Here is a 20,698-nt window from a genome sequence, read left to right on the forward strand (position 1 = left end):
ACTTTACCAGATACTTAAATTCTGAACTATTAATTTATGTTATTTCAGTACCCATAAATACTTAAAATATATGTTCAAATATATGTTCAAATATATGTTCAAATGTTCAAATAATAGAAACGAGGTGAGTCATTTGAATCATGTTCATTTTTAGTACATCACAACATTTAAAAATATATATACAATAAAAGAAAAAGCAAAGCTTAAAATTCAATCTTCACATATTCTGCTATATAATTTACAGTATTTTATATACTCCATTTAGCTCTTTTCATATAGGCCTCAAAAGTACATTGAAAATATCCAGACCATTTAGTCATCTCTGCAGTGAAGTGTGCGTTGTTAATTGATCCACTGACATGTGTGAAAGAAATATATCCACATATTTACTTTTCCCTCATAATTTCTAATTTGTTTTGTAATTATTTTATGATGTACATTGTATCTAAATATTATCTTAGGGGTTCCTGGGTGGCTTAGTCATTTAAGCATCTGACTCTTGATATTGGCTGAGGTCATGATCTCACTGTTGTTGAGTTCAAGCCCCACATTGGGCTCTGCACTGACAGCACAGAGCCTGCTTGGGATTCTCTCTCTTCCTCTCTCTGCCCCCTCTCCTACACTCTCTTTCTCTCTCTAAATAAATAAATAAGGATTTAAAATAAATATATAAATATTATTTTTAAAAAGAGAAATATATAAGTGATATATGAGTCTTCTATATAAAATTCTATGATTCTCAAAAATGTATTGATATGAATATATAAGAACTTAAGTCATTAATGTTAGTTTTTTCTTGGCAGTTATATTATGAAAAAGACTAAAATCATGTTGGTGTTTGGGCAAATATGATACAAAGTGTCCTTCACAATTCAGAGTTTCCATGTTTCTTCAGAAATATTTTTATTTAATGAGTATCATTAAATCTCTTTAAATTTGCATATTTTAAGGCCCTTGACAAGTCAAATTAAATTTGTTTCCATAGAAACAAAAGCCAGTGCTATACACTGTGCTTAAATATATATTTTCTTTATTTCTATTCCATATTTTTCAAGAAATTATTTTAAGGGGTGTCACATTGTATGATTCTCACAAATATTGTATGAAAAAGTATTATCTATAACTTAAAGACCAGGAAATGACTTTGAAAGAGATTAAAGAGTTTTCCAAGGTTACTTTGATACCAAATGTAGGTAGCAGGCTTTAAACCACCTAGGATTTTTTACATGGTCTTACATTGTGTTCCACCACGTTTAAATTGAAAAACAAAAATCTAGTTACCTTTATTTCCACTGATTTAGAGGCATCGTGAATAGAGTACCTGCCTAATGACAGTTTGTGACAAAAACTATCACTTCGTCATCCACATCAATCTAAAAATGAAAAGTGGAAAAGAAAAAAAGAAAACAACACTTCCAATCACAGCAATACTTATTGTTACCTAATGTTAACTGTTCCTCCCACATTTCCATCTGGAAAATTATGGTATTTGTAAGACTGTTTGTCTTTGGCTCTTTTATTTCAGGAGATGTGGGGAGAGACAAACTATTTATTTTCATCCATTTACAGTAGACAATTCATTTTAAGGATCATTTCTGGGAAGATTATTGTAATTCTAATTAAATAGCTTGTCAGGGAAGCATTTGTCTTAACAGATCTGTTGTCATCATGATATCAGCCAGATGTAAAACTGACATGCTGATATATCTGCCCTGCATTTTTACCACTGCTACACTTATTTCTTTGTTTGTTTAATCTCCAGTTGGTAATTTTAAGAGAGCAAAAGGCTATCAAAGAAATACCTTTATCTGTTAACGTAATTACACTATATTTTAATTATCAAAACCCTCTAGAAAAATAAGTAATATTTAAAGATGATTATAAGTTAAATCAAGATCTGATAAAAGGCCAGTCTTCTTATAGATAATAACCAACAGTTTTGGTGTTAATATGTTTAATTTAAAAAATCTGGTTTATTCCAGATAGCCTCATTATTATTCAAATAGGTAACTTATAGAAAACTCGATTCTTACCTTCTAAAGAGGTTGATTTATTATCTTAATTTTTCTCCCTTTTTCTCCCCAAATATCCTTAGTAATATTTGAAGAAACCAATGAATATCATGGAGGTCCAATATAAAACATTCTTCTTTTCTACCTAAAGCCTAAAACATTGGTAGGTAAAAACAAAACCAAAACAAAACACAACAAAACTCTTGTGTACAACAGAAATTCCAATTTTAGTATTGATTTTTCTGAACCGGAAAACATGGCTAATTGTTTTCCTGTAGCTAAAACTTCAGAATTCATATTCAATGTCAAAGTGTCTAAGGCTACCAGATCACTTCAGTAAATGAAGCCTATCCATTGCACAAAGGAACAAGATAGTAGAATGTGTATTTACTGCAAGCAGCGTGATTCCCAAAGAGAAAGAGGAAGGAGCTAAAATAAAAATATCCCAAATTTATGGTCCTCAAATTATGGTCCTCAAACTTGCTCTCAACAGAAGGAAACATCTGGAATGGGTGGTAGTACTATCCACAAATATCTAAATGTAGTATTTCGTGATCCCAAATTTTTTTATTTATTAAAATTTTTAAAATGTTTGTTTATTTTTGAGAGAGACAGAGCACAAGCAGTGGAGGGCAGAGAGAGAGGGAGGCACAGAATCCAAAGCAGGCTCCAGGCTCTGAGTTGTCTGCACAGAGCCCAATGCAGCACTTGAACTCATGAACCAATGAGATCATGACCTGAGGCAAAGTAGGACACTTAACCCACTGAGCCATCCGGGGGTCCCTGTAATGCCAAATTGCTAAAGGCATTCTTTCTCTTTCCCGTTCTCCCCATCAATCTTCAGTGGCAACTGCTATCAAGTTTTGTGCCCATTATTCTAAAAGTTGTTGGTTACTACATGTGAGGGAGAATTTTTCAGACATACCCTTTATATTGTTCTTATTCTCTTGTGTCATCTTTATTCTGTCTCCACCATGGGAGAGAATATGAGTAGCCTGTTCAGGACTGACTCATATGGGCCCTGGGATTGGTGGCATAATCTTTGACAAATTCTTACGTGAAATGAAGATTGAGAGTGGAGAAAAAGATATGGAATCTTAATCATAGCCAGTGAGTGTTCTAATCTATTGACCTGCATAGCACAAGGGCCAAGTAATCACAAAGGCAGAATGATGTTTTTTAAAAACACCATTGTTTTAGTCTGCCTTACTCTTACCTCCCATAACTCTACCTCCTTAACTCTTCTAGAAGGCCCAGCTGTGTCTAAAACCAACTACTCTTCTTTTAACAACTTGAGGAGCAATTTATGATTGTAACTTTGCAATAGATAAAGAATTGAAAACTAGATGAAGTGGATGAAATAAATGAAAATAATTATTTTCAATGTATCATATTAAAAAATGTGACCATGAATTAGTTACAAACTAAAATTCAATAAATGTTAAAGACACTCAGACCATGACTTCTGATCATAATATAATAAATTAAAAACCAATAACAGAGGATAATTATAAATATTCATTATGTCCAAAAATCAAAAGTCTAACGTGGGCATCCCTGTGCATGACTTTGTTCCCTTATGGAGGCTTTGAGAATCTGTTTCCTTGCCCTTCCCATTTTCCTGGGGTTGACTACATACCTTGGCTTTAGCTCCCTTTTTCCATCTTCAGAGTCAACAACAGCTGATCAACTCCCACATCACACCCTTTAACCCATTCTTCTGACTCTCTTTCATTTTTAAGGATTCATGTGATTATATTGTAGCCATCTGAGTAATCCAGAATAATCTCCCCATCTCAAAGTCTTCAATTCTGTCTGCAGGTTCCTTTTCCATGTAAGGTAATATTTCATTGAAGATACAGAGATTAGATGAGGATGTGGACATCTCTGGAGAATCATTATTCTGCTTATGATAACCAGTAAACATGAAAAATGAAACAACTTGATGAAAAACACAACCCCTTAAACTAGAAAAGAACAAAGAAATATAAATAAAAACTTTAAAATGTAAGTGCAAAAATAAGTAAAATGAAGATAATTGTAGAGATTAAAAATCTAACTTTATGTGATACATCATTATATCATAACAAAAATAGTGAAGATACACAGAAACTCAAATGTAGCATGATACAGGAAAAAAAGCTGATAGAATATTTAAAGAAACTATTATTTATAAAATGGATCAATAAATCTTAAGACGTGAGACAAAATTGGATGTATTTCCAGAAAATAACCAAATACAACATTAATATGGGTGGATTTAAAAAGAAATTGGATAGGGGCGCCTGGGTGGCGCAGTCGGTTGAGCGTCCGACTTCAGCCAGGTCACGATCTCGCGGTCCGTGAGTTCGAGCCCCGCGTCGGGCTCTGGGCTGATGGCTCAGAGCCTGGAGCCTGTTTCCGATTCTGTGTCTCCCTCTCTCTCTGCCCCTCCCCCGTTCATGCTCTGTCTCTCTCTGTCCCCCCAAAAATAAATAAACGTTGAAAAAAAATTAAAAAAAAAAAAAGAAATTGGATAGAAAAAAATATATTTTGAATCAAAACCACTGCACATCCTTAAACCCCAGGCATTGATGATCTTACTGCAGAGTTTGTCATATTTTCTTGAGACAAACAGCTTTAACCATCTATGAGTTTTCCCAGAATGGAAAAATGGAAAGCTAACGTGCTCACTATATTAGGTTACTACTGTCCCACTATCTAAAATATAACATAATTTGATCTTACTTCAGGAATGGCCAAAGTAGTATTGTCACTGTCACCAACGTCACCACCATGATCATTATGTTCCAGCACAGTGTGAGGTTCCCTGCCCAATGTAATACGACAAGGAAATTAATTAAATTGATCATTTAAATAAATAAGTGAAATATATAACACTTATTATTTGTAGACATTGTATTCTTACAAGACAGGGAAGCCAATAGATTAATAGACAAATCCTAGCTTCAGTCTTCAAAGAAAGAATCAGGAGAGAACCTGAGATGTATAGGAAAATGGAAGAATAAGAAAATGTGTAATTTTCCTGAGATGATAGAAAGGTAATATAAGTTGTAGAAGGTAGACTTTTATTTATTTTTTTAACATTTTATTTTTTAAGTAATCCCTACTCCCAATGTGGGGCTCAAACTCATGACCCTGAGATCAAGAGTTGCTTGCTCCTCTGACTAAGCCAGCAGGCACCCTTAGAAGGTAAGTTTTTAGAAGAGAAGTGCTATCTGTTCCCACATTTACAAGGGAGAACAGTGAATTCTTGGTTGGACACATGAAAGTGGGGAGTTGAGGACATGATTGTGTAATTGAAACAGTTTTTTCCCCCCTGAAGAGAAAAATGTTAAGATTTATAGATGAGGGTCAAATCTAGGAAGCTAGTAGGAATAGATTCCAATGGTTTTTGTAGAGAGTAAGAGTGAGCCAAAGAGAAAAACAGTAAGATTGCAACGTTGAAGTTTAGGTTGGTGTTGGTGTCAGGAGATTTTTGTGAAATGAATATTTTACTTGTGTGATTATTCTTAACTGATGATGCTATGTTTGCTGAAGAAACATAAAAAAAAAGGCTAAAGGACAAATTAATTTGGTGGTTTGACAAGGGGTTATTTTAAAAAGTGACTCAAGAAATCTAAGCTGGATATAGATAAAAAGACATCAGGGTAAATGGTAAAAACACAACATTATACCTAAGCATATCACTTTCAAAATAGAAAATCAAAGATAAAAAAAATCTTGAAAGAAGCTAGAGGGGAAAAAACATGTTATATAAAGGGGAACAATGATAAGAATTACATCCAATGTCTCCTCAAAAACGATGCAAGCAAGAAAGAGTGAAGTGAAATATTTAAAGTGTTGAGAGAGAGAGGAAAAAAAAAACCATAACCTTAGAATTATGTACCCTGCAAACTTATCCTTCAAAAGTGAAAGGCTTTGTCAGACCAACAAAAATTAAAATGTGTTGCCAGTAGACCTGCCTGGCAAGAAATGTTAAAAGAAGTTCTATGGAGAGAAGAAAACTATAGGTCAGAGACTTTAATCTACATAAAGAGGAATATCAAAGAAAAATTAGGTGAAGGTAGAATAAAAACTTATTTTTCTTATTTTTAATTATTCCAGCATAACAGTTTGCTCAAAATGATAATAGTAACAACAGATTAGATTATGTATGTTTATGTATATATGATATATATATCATATATATATATATATATATACGTGTGCATACATATGTTTATGTATAATTAATATTGACTTACATGCATATATATGGTATGCACATAGATATGCTTATGTATATTTATATACAAGTGAAATGAATAAAAGCAGTGACACAAGGTATGGAATGGAGGAATCAGGATGACTTTGTTGTTGGGAATTAAGATTATTGTGTTATTATAAAGTATTATAGGCAAAAAAGAAATAAGTGAATGGCCTGGACCTTCTGATCACTTTCATTAAAAATATTTAGTGGGAGTAATTTAGTAGGAAACTGGAAGAAGCAAAAAGTTGTATTTAGAACATGAGTGGTAAAACCTTAATAATCTGAACTCAATAATGTCCCGTAAAAATATAAATCTCAGACAAGAATTTTAAGTGTATGCCAGCTATTTGTATCGTTGCTAACCTGTAGAAGTTGTTATGGCCTGTTGTACACAACATAGATCAACTGAGAGCATGAAGCATCTAAGTGTAATGACTATTAATAAAATAATGAAACTTTATCTTTTAAAAGATCCATGAACAGGAGGAAAACATGACAATGTGGGAAAATTTAAAATCAGTTGTGAAGAATGAAAAAAATCGGGTATATATTGATGAAAGGGAATTGCCTCAGGTATGACTTTTTATGTCTTGATACTTGCTAAATTGAAACTCCTCTGGCCATATTAAATGCTATTTCCAAGAAAAAAAGATATGCATAAGTTCTTCATATAACTTTACAGAAATAATAATTGTAATATGGCCATTTCATATTCCTACAGGATATAACTCCCTAAAGACCTCTATTTTGTATGTCATACATTAAAATGTGCTTTTGCTAAGTGATTAGATGTGATCTGAGATGCTGTATCAGAGCCAATGCAAGCTACCATAATTTTAAGGTAGAAGCTCACATTAAGATATTATAGCCCCTATAAAACACATTTCTATTCCTATTCTTTTCACTAAAACACAATTTCTGAAAAATTGTAGAACTATTGGAAGATTTTCAACATATTCTTCAAAGGACATATCTTGTACAACAACATGCTAGTAACATTTTATGTTAATTATCTTAAAAATCTGAATCAAGGTATTTACTTACTTTTTAAAGTATGCAGAATTTCCCCATAGCTTTACTTTCTTTTTTTTTTCCAGGTACTACAAACAACTACACTTTTTTTCTGTTTCCCTTCTCCCTTTATTCATTATTATAAGAATATAGTCATGTCATTTTTTTTGTACATAACTTGCTTCTATATATAAGCAATTTCCCTGATGGGGAATTATCTGCTGGAAAATGTCTTGCGTATTTCTCATTCAAATAAAAAAGAAGTACCTCCAAGCAGGCCTTACAACAAAGTCTTAAGAGGGCTTGATGATCCTTATTTCAATAGTCAATTTTTAATTCACATTCACATTTAAATAATACTCAAAATATGTTTACTTTCTCATGATGTATGTTATAAAATTTAATGGGGAAAATGGATAATTTTATCTTCTAGTTAAGTTCTTAAATAACTAATTGAATTAAGGGAGATATTTTCTAAAATAAGTTTCTTGGTACAACCACCTTAACCTATCACATTGATCATTGCTATTACTAGATTCCTAACAAAGGGTAAATTGAGTCATTTATTTTGTCTCTGGGACAAAACCAAAGAGACAGATCAATGTCTTGCCCATCCTCACCTAGAACTGTAATGTTTCCACAAAGCAGGACATTCCCATAATTCATGTGTTTCCCTTAAATGAATATGGGTATTAATTGATGAAACGGAAACATTACCAGTGTTCTACCATGCTTGAATGCAGATGGTAAATTGCAAATGGTACTTCCCTTCACAGAAAACAGTCACTGAGTTAATTTAATTGTCCCCATACCTTCTAAACTAGCCAAACAAATACATGAACAGGAAAGAGTTCTTTTATGATTTTTCTTTGCCCCTTCATTAGGAGAGTGGATTGTTCGACACTGAATTCAATGCATACACTGTTCATGGCCTAAATCTTTTCCTTCTGTTCAGTAACACAATCTATGTCTTTCGGGGTAGCAATAAGGTAGGTTAGAATGAAACAAAACAAAATAAAAGAGAAGTAAAAACATACGTAATTTGTTTTATTCTTCCTTTCAATGGTTTTATGGATCGTCAATGAGAACTGAGTTGCATGTCAGTAGAAATTTGTCACTAGAGTGAGAAAAATAGTAAAGATAAGAAAGAAAAGAATTGAAAGCATAGATTTGAAGGAGAAAGAATTGTGGGATAACTCCATTTCTTCCTTAGTGGCGTTTTGGAACCAGACTTCTCTTTGTGGTAGCAAAATGTGACCCAAGACTTGGAAAAAAATAATAATTCTTTTCTCTCTTTGGGATCTGAGTATTTTGTTCCAGGATGTTTTACTGAGCCTGAAGCTGTTGGAAGGAAGGGAAGAGTGCTCATGGTCAGAGAGAAGCAGAACAAAAGTGAGGCTGGGATATATTCTGAAATGGGATTGTAAGATAGATTGTACTCATAATGTGTTAAAAAAAATCCATGCTGACAGAAGAAGAATATGGAGAACAACGGTGCCATTTTGTCATGAAGCTAAAGATGGGTAATAATTAACAGAGTATTAGAAGGAGTAATAAGATAGAAGTAACCTAAACACACTGTTGTGACAAAAATACCAACAACTTTCTGCTTTTTCTTGGCCATTATGATAGTAGCTTCAGTATCAAAACATGTCCAGCCTCTGTGACTGCCAGGACATGGCATGGGACATGATGTCCTTCAGATTCCTAAGAACAAAGTTGGACTCAGTGTGGCCAGTTAGAACAATAGCAAATATTCCAGCAGACATAAGGATTCCTGACAGAGAGTAGAGGAAAAGATTAAAGAACCCCTGCTAACCTGGACAAGTGGGATTTGGAATGATTATACTGCAGACTGTTCATGCAGAATGCAATCGAACAAAGTTCAAAACAAAGTACATACATTAAATGTTTAATCAGTGCTGCAACTAAGTGACCTGCCAATAAATGGGAAGAAGAAAGAATGTTAAGAAAAACCTCTCCTCTCCTTAGAAGCAGAGAGCAGACTGCCGTCAGCCATGCAGTTGACGTCATCTAATCTGTTGAGAGCCTGTGTCCAGCAGAAATGTGGAGGAAGAGTGAGTTCTGCTCTCTGCTTCAGCAAGGACATCCATCCCCTTCTCCTGCTCTCTGACATCAGTTCTCCTTGTTCTTGGCCCTTAGGACTCAGACACAGACTAATACAACTGGCCCCCAGTTCTTAGGCTTTATGACTCAGACTGGGACTTATACCATGGGTTCCCCTGATTCTCAGGCTTTTGGGTTTGGACTGGGTCTCCAATTTGCAGAATACAGATCATGAGACTTCTCAGCCTCAATAATTGTGTGAGTTAATCTTTCATACTAAATCTCTGTTTATCTATCTATCTATCTATCTATCTATCTATCTATCTACCTATCTATCATCTATCTATCATCTATCTATCTATCATCATCATCATCTGCCTATCATCCATCATCTATCTATCTGTCTATTCCATACAGTCTACTGGGTCTGTTTCTCTGGGAAATCCTGGCTAATATAGCATATGATGTAAATCTATATTAAGTATTATTAACCAGGATGTTGGTTAAATGACATTCCCAATTCTATGAACATGCTAGCCAATACAATTATTTAAAATCTAATTTAAAAATATGGAATGGAGGGAAAAAAGAAAAAAAAATATACGAGACCTTTCAAGTAAAAGAATCATTCAAATGTGACTGAGAAAGTAGTTTCTAATCAATTCTTTAGTCTTACTTTCAAAAAGAAACAGATTTAAGCCTTGCACAGATTTAATGCCACTTAAAATTGCATTCACCAGCCTTCTTTCTAAACCACTGGAAGACCTGGGTTTCCTTCCATTCCCCAAAGGGTACATATTGAGGATGGCAGAATAATTTGACAACTAGAGCTCATATCTCAAAACTATGGAGCCACAATAACAGCTTTGCTTTTCTTTTATTTAAAATTGTATGTGATAAATAAATAATTATTTTTCAAATAGCTTTTTTTAAGAAGCATATTTATTAAAGCAGTAAAACATGTGCCCTAAGCAATGCACCAACCATAAATAAATATCAAATAACTGCCAACTTATAAAACACATTAAAATTTTTAAAAATAACTGTTTATCCATGTTTGTAAAATCAAGTTATACATATCTAAAACTCACAGACATCCTGAAATTCCTCTTAAATTTCTTTAGATATTTAATTAATAAGAAGGCCACATTACTGTCACATTACTTTTTCTTCTTAAATATCTTTCTTATCATACTGAGCCTATAAGAAATCTTGATTATTGGTTCAGTGTTTTTGTTTGTTCAGTTTTGGATATTCTCTACACAGTCTTAATAAATTTAGTAGTGAACTTGGGAAATTAGGAGCTGACTATAATAATGAAATAAGATTTTTAATATTTATAGAATTGCTACTGATTTGGAGATAAAAATACAGACTTTGCAAGGTAAAACTATTTCTAATACTGTTTAGTTTTCCAAGTAAATTAGAGTATTGAGAAACAGAAACAAAAAAAAAAGCTCTGAAATAAGATTGATAATTAAGCCTGAGTTTTAGGTCAGAATTTCAACTGGAAATACATTTTAAGTATTCAACTGTTGCAATCTATTTTAAATAGTTATATTGCTGCTTATGATTCAAGGATTAGTGATTCAATTACATAAACCATTACTCTATAGCAAGACAGTAAAACATTAGACTATTTTTAAATTTAAGAGCCTATGTTTAGAGAAATGTCTATAGGTCTTTCTCTCCAGAGCAGGATATAGTAAATTGCCACAGCCCAATACAATGCTACTATATCAAGAATTAGGTAAGGCTGGAAAGTCATATTAATGACATTTTAAATGATATTGAAAATTTAATCTGCCTTTCCAGAAGGGAGATGACAATCACTGGCTATTTTATTCCCTGGGTATGTATGTCACTTCTGAGCATGGACAGCGGATTGGGCTTAGCTCATAAAGAAGAGCCTTCTGGAGAAAGAGAAACCCGAAAACTCTTCTTGCTGCCTTGGAGGACTGGTCTGGCAGCATGAACCACTTTTTAACACAAGACATTTTCTGAGATATGGGTAGCTTATAAAAGACCGGGAACTATATGGTAAGAAACGAAAGTATGATGTAATATAGTCTTTAGGAAACACATTTCTGCTATTGAATTGAATTGAATTGAATTGAATTGAATTGAATTGAATTGAATGTGAATTAAAACCACAATGTGGTGGGGCGCCTGGGTGGCGCAGTCGGTTAAGCGTCCAACTTCAGCCAGGTCACGATCTCGCGGTCCGGGAGTTCGAGCCCCGCGTCGGGCTCTGTGCTGATGATGGCTCAGAGCCTGGAGCCTGTTTCCGATTCTGTGTCTCCCTCTCTCTCTGCCCCTCCCCCGTTCATGCTCTCTCTCTCTGTCCCAAAAATAAAATAAACGTTGAAAAAAAAAATTTTTTTAAACCACAATGTGGTATCATCACACACATACTAGAAGAGCTCAATTTAAAAGAAAAACAATAGGGGCGCCTGGGTGGCGCAGTCGGTTAAGCGTCTGACTTCAGCCAGGTCACGATCTCGCGGTCCGTGAGTTCGAGCCCCATGTCGGGCTCTGGGCTGATGGCTCAGAGCCTGGAGCCTGTTTCCGATTCTGTGTCTCCCTCTCTCTCTGCCCCTCCCCCGTTCATGCTCTGTCTCTCTCTGTCCCAAAAATAAATAAACGTTGAAAAAAATTAAAAAAAAATAAAAATAAAAGAAAAACAATAACAAAATGTTGGCAAAAGCGTAGAGCAAAGGAAAACTTATGTATTGGTGGTTAGGACATAAATTGTTTGCTAAAAAAGCTAAATGCACACGCACACACACACACACACACACACACACACAAACCAAGGTCCAGCAATTATAATCACTGGTATATAAAAATTAGTGCTTCTGTCCATCAAAAGGCATGTCTAAGGACAACACGGTTGAATATCATAGACATAAGCCCAATGAAAAGGGCACATGATGAATGAATCCGTTTATATGAAATTTAAAAACTAGCAAAACTAATATATAATGATAGAAGATACAACAGCATTAACCTAATGATATTATCAGCTAAAAGGGAACATAAATACTGGGTGTTAGAAATGAAAGGCCTTCATCTGTGTTGCTACAAAAGTGTAATGTATGAAAAACTCATCAAGCTCTATATTCAATTCTTACATACTTTTACATATATTTGTTAGACCTCAATGATATATCCACATTAACTCTTGAAAAAGTCTGGTTTCCTACTTAAAAGAATGAAGCAACTAATCAAATTTATCTTTTATTACTCTATTTTCTTTAGTAGAAAAATGGTCACACCAGCCCTCCCTGGATAATTGTAGCCATGTAAAATATTTAAAATGTCTAACAGCCACTAAACCAGTTTCAGTAAAGACTCTGACTGAATGTCAGTTAAAAAATATAACAAAAAACAGTATTTTCACTGGTTTGTACTACTTTAATATTAGCTCTGATCATTACACAATCCTTAAGAGTGTGGCTTCTACAATTAAAATAAATATTTTGAAATCTTCCTGCACTACATAGCATCTATCTGACCTTGAGAATGTTACTTAATATACTGAGGCTTTTTTTTTCATGTTTAAAGTGTGCACATTGATACCTACCTTGTAAGGTCATGAATGATGTTCAATAGTGATTAATCTTCATACTTAGTGAGTTATATAAACTTTAATTTTTCATGACTTACTAGTTTAGATCATGTGAAATGTTCCAAGTCTTCTTTTTCTTGTATTCCTTCTACTTCTGCAAAGATTTTAAAACAATAAAATTCTTCATTACTATAAATAATATCTTTCAATATTATCTACCATCATATAATACAATACTTCTATTGTGATGAAGGTTTCCTTATTAGCACATTAAAATGCTGGAAAACATATCTCAATTATATTTAACAAGTTTCACAAAGACACAAGTATCAGAAAGAGGCTAGGAGATGTAAGTAGTAGCAAAACCCTAAACATATATAATTTAAAACATTTTATTTTGTGTATTTTGAAGTATAAAATAGGTTTGAAGTTTCCCTAAATGTATCTTATCAAAAAGTAGTGTATATTAAATTGTTCACTATCTCATAAAGTGTATTTTCAGTAAGTGGTAGTACTATTTTATTTCGAAGACTAATAAAATGTTTTGCCTTTTGCAATTTAGTATTTCAATATTAATTATAATTGTATTACATGGGTTTGAAGTTATTTCCTCCAAACTGTTGAACAGACATAACAAATATCTACTGTTCTAGACAATCGGTTGATTGCAAGTGTGAATTTGGTGGAAACATTTTGAGAAGGTCCAGGAATGAAGAGGAAAAGGAAACACAAGGGGAGGAAGGGGAAGGGGAAGAAGGGGGAGATGAGGTGGGGCAGGACAGAAAGAAAGGAAGTAGGGATAGAGGGAGGACTTATTTCCACACTCTGAAAACTCTTGCGAGTCTTTAATACATGATACAATTCCTAAATATTCCAACACAAACATCTTACTAGATAATAGTATACATAGCTTTTTACAAAGGGAAACAATATTTTACGAATATATTGGGTTTTAGAAAATGTGATAAGCATTGGTATAAAAAGGAAAAAAAATGTGTATGAGCTATTTAGGATATGTAATTGTTTTTCATCTGGTCCTAAAGGAAAGGTCATCATGGGCTTTTAGGAAAACAACAACAACAACAACAACAACAACAAGTTTTTGCTCAAAAACTGTTTTACAAAGAAAAGAATAGTTACTTATTTTCATAGAATTTCCCCATTTTTATATTTCACTAATTGATAAAGACAGGGGATGCCAGCTATCTCACAAAAGGTCTTAAAGTCTTTATTGGCTTCGTTGTCCTGTCATTTAGCTCGTTCCTTCTTCCCTGTTGTTTGGTAAATGGAAGTTAGCACCAGAAACTTGATTAGGTTCAGCCAATATAAGATACTCAGTATTACTCTGTATCAATGACACATAATGTCAGATCATTCCATATTTAATTAAGATTGATCTGTGGTTAAAATGGTGATATTCTATTCCCTCCATTAGAAAGATCTCCTGAAGTTCTTATTGGCTTTAGACACTGGTGACCCTTCCCAGAATCAAAGATTCCATTAAAGTATTACTCTTGACATGATTTTGTTAGCTAAAACTCCATTTATATAAATATTGCCACCCTAGGTTTCTTTGCACATCCATTTGCTTGATAAATGTTTCTCCATCCCCTTGCTTTCAATCTGCATCTGTCTTTAGGTCTGACATGAGTCTCTTGTAGGCAGCATATTTATGGGTCTTGTTTTTTTTCTTTTTTTTTTATCCAAATGGTCATCCTAGGTCTTTTTTTCTTAAATAAAGTTTATTTATTTATTTTGACAGAGAGAGAGAACATGAGCAGGGGAGAGGTAGAGAGAGAGGGAGAGAGAGAATCCCAAGCAGACTCCCTACTGTCAGCAAGGAGCCCGACATGGGGTTGATCTCACTAATGGTGAACTGAAATGAAGAGTTAGATGCTTAACCGACTAAGACACTCAGGTGCTCCTCATCACCCTATGTCTTTTTATTGGAGCATTTAGTCTATTTACATTCAAATAATGTAATACTATATATATATTGCCATTTTATTACTTGTTTTGTGGTAGTTTTGTAGCTCTTTTCTGTTCCCTTTCTCCCTTTCTCTCTTCTCCCATGGCTTTCTTTAGTGATATATTTGGATTCATTTCTCTTTATTTGTTGCATATCTGTTATGGGTTTTTGACTTGTGATTGCCATTAGATTTGTATGTAACATCTCCTGCATATAGAAGTCTATATTAAGTTGATGGCTGCCTAAGTTTGAACACTTTCTTTACTCCTCTCCTCCCATTTTAGGTAGATAGTGTCATATTTTACATCTTTTTATTTTGTGAGTCCCTTGATTGATTTTTACAGATATACTTATATTTACTGTTTTTGAACTTCCTACTTTTTTTCTTGCTCTAACTTATGGTCTTTCCTTTCCAGTCTGAGTCCCTTCTAACATTTCTTCTAGGACTGGTTTAGTTGTCAAGAATTCCTTGAACTTTCATTTGTATGGGAAACTATTTCTGAATGATAGCCTTCTATTCTGAATGATAGCCTTTCTGGATAGAGTGTTCTTGGCTGCAGATTTTCTGCCTTTCAGCACTTCAAATATATCATGCCTCTCCCTTCTGGCCTGTAAAGTTTCTCTTGAAAAATCCCGTGATAACCTTATGGGGCTTCCCTTGTATATAACTGTCTTCTTTTCTCTTACTGCTGTCAAAATTCTTTCTATATCACTATGGTTTGCCATTTTAATTACTATGTGTCTTAGTACGGATCTCTTGGGTTGATAAATATTTTTTTTTTTTTTTTTTGCAGGGGATTTCTGTGCCTCCTGGATCTGGAAATCCATTTCCTTCTCTAGATTAGGGAAGTTTTCAGCTATTATTTCTTCAAATAAATTTTCTTCCTCTTTTTCTCTCTCTTCTAGAATCCCCATAATGCAAATGTTTTTATGCTTAACAAAGTCACTGAGTTTCCTGTTTATTCTCATTTTACACGTTTTTTTCCATCCCATATGCTCACCTTGATTACTTTCCATTACTCTGTCTTACCTCTAGGTCACTAATTTGTCTTCTGCTTCCTTTAGTCTGCTATTTATTCCAATCTAGTGTATCTTAAATTTCATTTATTGTGCTCTTTCTCTCTGATTGGTCCTTTTTCTATCTCTTTGTTAAGGGTCTCACTGAGGTGTCTCTTTTCTCAAATCTAGTTTGTATGATAATGATCATTACTTTCAACTCTATCAAGCATATTATTTCTTTCCATTTTATTTTTTTCTCTTGCTGTGGTTCTTAAACTCCATTTATAAAGAAAAATATTTCTTATCAATTAGGGCAATTCTCCTAGAATGACTAATTATGAATTATTTTCTTTTACTTGATAATTATTCAGGGCAAGTAGTTTGTGCCTCAAATAATTTTAATAGTGTGCAATATTACCTTTTTTGAAGGGGGTGAAAATTAGCAGACTTTTTAAAATGTTCTCAGTTAATTTTTTCTCCTAAGGTGTACAGATACACCATTTGCTAAGTAACTTACAATGTCTCCAAAAATACGACATAAGTTTTCCCATCATTGTCAGACTTGTTGTTATAACTTTTTTTGGCCAATGAATATATGAGGACATCACCATCCAAACAAGAACTTTAACATAATTGCATAAATTAGCTCAATCTCTTGTGTTTCTATCTTCTATAATGAGATAAGCATGTCTTATATAGGGGTTGCCAATTTATCCTCAAGCCCTGAAACACAAAGACATGTGAAGCAGAGCCTACCAAAGTCCACCTGAGCTGGCCTGAGCTGGCCAGATTCCCTCCAACAAATCCACAAGCACACAACCAACTTATCAACCCCTAATTTGGGAGTGTGCCCCACTCATGTAGGATTAGTGTGGTCTAGGTGATAACGCACTAAGCTCATATGGGAAAACTGAATATATCAATGACTTTGATAGCACTTAACAGGGGAATGTCTTTGAGGGACTAACTTTTTTAGTGACACAATTCTGATTTTCCAGGGTTGCACTATTGTCTTAGGTCTGAGTCACATTATTGGGTCTTACTTTCTGTTTGCCATTAGATTTACCCCGATTTATCCTTGGCTATCATTGGATGTCCCAACTAAAAAAACTGAAATGGATCCACATTATAGTAATGAAATCAAATAGTGTTTATTAATGACCGAGTGTTTGCTATACCAATTTATTACATAGGATTTTTGTATGTGTTTGATCAATAATATTAAAAAAATTATGTTACATCATTTCCGACTGGAGTCAAAGATAATTTATTTGCATTTTTCCAATTATAAAATTTAATAAATGAAACTTTAACTTTGAAGTATGCCACATTGCTCAAGTCATTCTCTCTTTGCCCTTAGCCTCTCCAGGATGGACGCACAACTATGATGCCAGTATTCAGAAGTTCACAAGAGTGATAGCATAGGAGTGAAACGGGGCACCAGTGAGAGCATCCATTATTTGGACTGCCTGTAATTACTAAGAAGTTAATGGACTCTGCCTGAATGACAACTAATAAAATGCTACTAGAAGTTTTTAAATATTATTTTAGTGGACATGTTTCGCTAATTTTGGCAATTTAACACCTTTAATTGTTCAAAATATTGCCATTAATACTTTTTAAGGTGTTATTGTTTTTGCATATCTAAAGATATTAGCTAATGTATAAAATATGTTTTAATCTGCTTAAACTACTGCCTTTGAGGGAAACTGTTTCTTTTCTTGATTGAAATTTATAAATATTTATTTTTTAAAATTTATTTATTTATTTATTTATTTATTTACTTTTATTTTATTTTTTTATATGAAATTTATTGACAAATTGGTTTCCATACAACACCCAGTGCTCATCCCAAAAGGTGCCCTCCTCAATACCCATCACCCACCCTCTCCTCCCTCCCACCCCCCATCAACCCTCAGTTTGCTCTCAGTTTTTAACAGTCTCTTATGCTTTGGCTCTCTCCCACTCTAACCTCTTTTTTTTTTTTCCTTCCCCTCCCCCATGGGTCCCTGTTAAGTTTCTCAGAATCCACATAAGAGTGAAACCATATGGTATCTGTCTTTCTCTGTATGGCTTATTTCACTTAGCAGCACACTCTCCAGTTCCATCCACGTTGCTACAAAAGGCCATATTTCATTTTTTCTCATTGCCACGTAATATTCCATTGTGTATATAAACCACAAATTCTTTATCCATTCATCAGTTGATGGACATTTAGGCTCTTTCCATAATTTGGCTATTGTTGAGAGTGCTGCTATGAACATTGGGGTACAAGTGGCCCTATGCATCAGTACTCCTGTATCTCTTGGATAAATTCCTAGCAGTGCTATTGCTGGGTCATAGGGTAGGTCTATTTTTAATTTTCTGAGGAACCTCCACACTGCTTTCCAGAGCGGCTGCACCAATTTGCATTCCCACCAACAGTGCAAGAGGGTTCCCGTTTCTCCACATCCTCTCCAGCATCTATAGTCTCCTGATTTGTTCATTTTGGCCACTCTGACTGGCGTGAGGTGATACCTGAGTGTGGTTTTGATTTGTATTTCCCTGATAAGGAGCGACGCTGAACATCTTCTCATGTGCCTGTTGGCCATCCGGATGTCTTCTTTAGAGAAGTGTCTATTCATGTTTTCTGCCCATTTCTTCACTGGGTTATTTGTTTTTCGGGTGTGGAGTTTGGTGAGCTCTTTATAGATTTTGGATACTAGCCCTTTGTCCGATATGTCATTTGCGAATATCTTTTCCCATTCCGTTGGTTGCCTTTTAGTTTTGTTGGTTGTTTCCTTTGCTGTGCAGAAGCTTTTTATCTTCATAAGGTCCCAGTAATTCACTTTTGCTTTTAATTCCCTTGCCTTTGGGGATATGTCGAGTAAGAGATTGCTACGGCTGAGGTCAGAGAGGTCTTTTCCTGCTTTCTCCTCTAGGGTTTTGATGGTTTCCTGTCTCACATTTAGGTCCTTTATCCATTTTGTGTTTATTTTTGTGAATGGTGTGAGAAAGTGGTCTAGTTTCAACCTTCTGCATGTTGCTGTCCAGTTCTCCCAGCACCATTTGTTAAAGAGGCTGTCTTTTTTCCATTGGATGTTCTTTCCTGCTTTGTCAAAGATGAGTTGGCCATACGTTTGTGGGTCTAGTTCTGGGGTTTCTATTCTATTCCATTGGTCTATGTGTCTATTTTTGTGCCAATACCATGCTGTCTTGATGATGACAGCTTTGTAGTAGAGGCTAAAGTCTGGGATTGTGATGCCTCCTGCTTTGGTCTTCTTCTTCAAAATTCCTTTGGCTATTCGGGGCCTTTTGTGGTTCCATATGAATTTTAGGATTGCTTGTTCTAGTTTTGAGAAGAATGCTGGTGCAATTTTGATTGGGATTGCATTGAATGTGTAGATAGCTTTGGGTAGTATTGACATTTTGACAATATTTATTTTTCCAATCCATGAGCAGGGAATGTCTTTCCATTTCTTTAAATCTTCTTCAATTTCCTTCATAACCTTTCTATAGTTTTCAGCATACAGATCCTTTACATCTTTGGTTAGATTTATTCCTAGGTACTTTATGCTTCTTGATGCAATTGTGAATGGGATCAGTTTCTTTATTTGTCTTTCTGTTGCTTCATTGTTAGTGTATAAGAATGCAACTGATTTCTGTACATTGATTTTGTATCCTGCAACTTTGCTGAATTCCTGTATCAGTTCTAGTAGACTTTTGGTGGAGTCTATCGGATTTTCCATGTATAATATCATGTCATCTGCAAAAAGCGAAAGCTTGACTTCGTCTTTGCCAATTTGGATGCCTTTGATTTCCTTTTGTTGTCTGATTGCTGATGCTAGAACTTCCAGCACTATGTTAAACAGCAGCGGTGAGAGTGGGCATCCTTGTCCTGTTCCTGATCTCAGGGAAAAAGCTCTCAGGTTTTCCCCGTTGAGGATGATGTTAGCTGTGGGCTTTTCATAAATGGCTTTTATGATCTTTAAGTATGTTCCTTCTATCCCAACTTTCTCAAGGGTTTTTATTAAGAAAGAGTGCTGGATTTTGTCAAAGGCCTTTTCTGCATCGATTGACAGGATCATATGGTTCTTCTCTTTTTTTTTGTTAATGTGATGTATCACGTTGATTGATTTGCGAATGTTGAACCAGCCCTGCATCCCAGGAATGAATCCCACTTGATCATGGTGAATAATTCTTTTTATATGCCGTTGAATTCGATTTGCTAGTATCTTATTGAGAATTTTTGCATCCATATTCATCAGGGATATTGGCCTGTAGTTCTCTTTTTTTACTGGGTCTCTGTCTGGTTTAGGAATCAAAGTAATACTGGCTTCATAGAATGAGTCTGGAAGTTTTCCTTCCCTTTCTATTTCTTGGAATAGCTTGAGAAGGATAGGTATTATCTCTGCTTTAAACGTCTGGTAGAACTCCCCTGGGAAGCCATCTGGTCCTGGACTCTTATTTGTTGGGAGATTTTTGATAACCGATTCAATTTCTTCGCTGGTTATGGGTCTGTTCAAGCTTTCTATTTCCTCCTGATTGAGTTTTGGAAGAGTGTGGGTGTTCAGGAATTTGTCCATTTCTTCCAGGTTGTCCAATTTGTTGGCATATAATTTTTCATAGTATTCCCTGATAATTGTTTGTATCTCTGAGGGATTGGTTGTAATAATTCCATTTTCATTCATGATTTTATCTATTTGGGTCATTTCCCTTTTCTTTTTGAGAAGCCTGGCTAGAGGTTTGTCAATTTTGTTTATTTTTTCAAAAAACCAACTCTTGGTTTCGTTGATCTGCTCTACAGTTTTTTTAGATTCTATATTGTTTATTTCTGC

General features: G+C 34.5%; 1 long non-coding RNA gene across 1 annotated transcript; it reads right to left on the reverse strand.

Annotated features, from left to right (window-relative positions):
- Nucleotides 1-652: 652 nt before the first annotated feature.
- LOC123382872 lies at nucleotides 653-13,059 on the reverse strand. Its single transcript, XR_006591967.1, has 4 exons — nucleotides 13,012-13,059; nucleotides 4,740-4,821; nucleotides 3,652-3,915; nucleotides 653-2,164 (listed from the first exon to the last, which is right to left on the reverse strand). It is a non-coding gene; the product is annotated as an uncharacterized LOC123382872 (long non-coding RNA).
- Nucleotides 13,060-20,698: the final 7,639 nt, after the last annotated feature.

The sequence above is a fragment of the Felis catus genome, chromosome F1 (assembly GCF_018350175.1).
Source record: "Felis catus isolate Fca126 chromosome F1, F.catus_Fca126_mat1.0, whole genome shotgun sequence".
NCBI lineage: Eukaryota > Metazoa > Chordata > Mammalia > Carnivora > Felidae > Felis > Felis catus.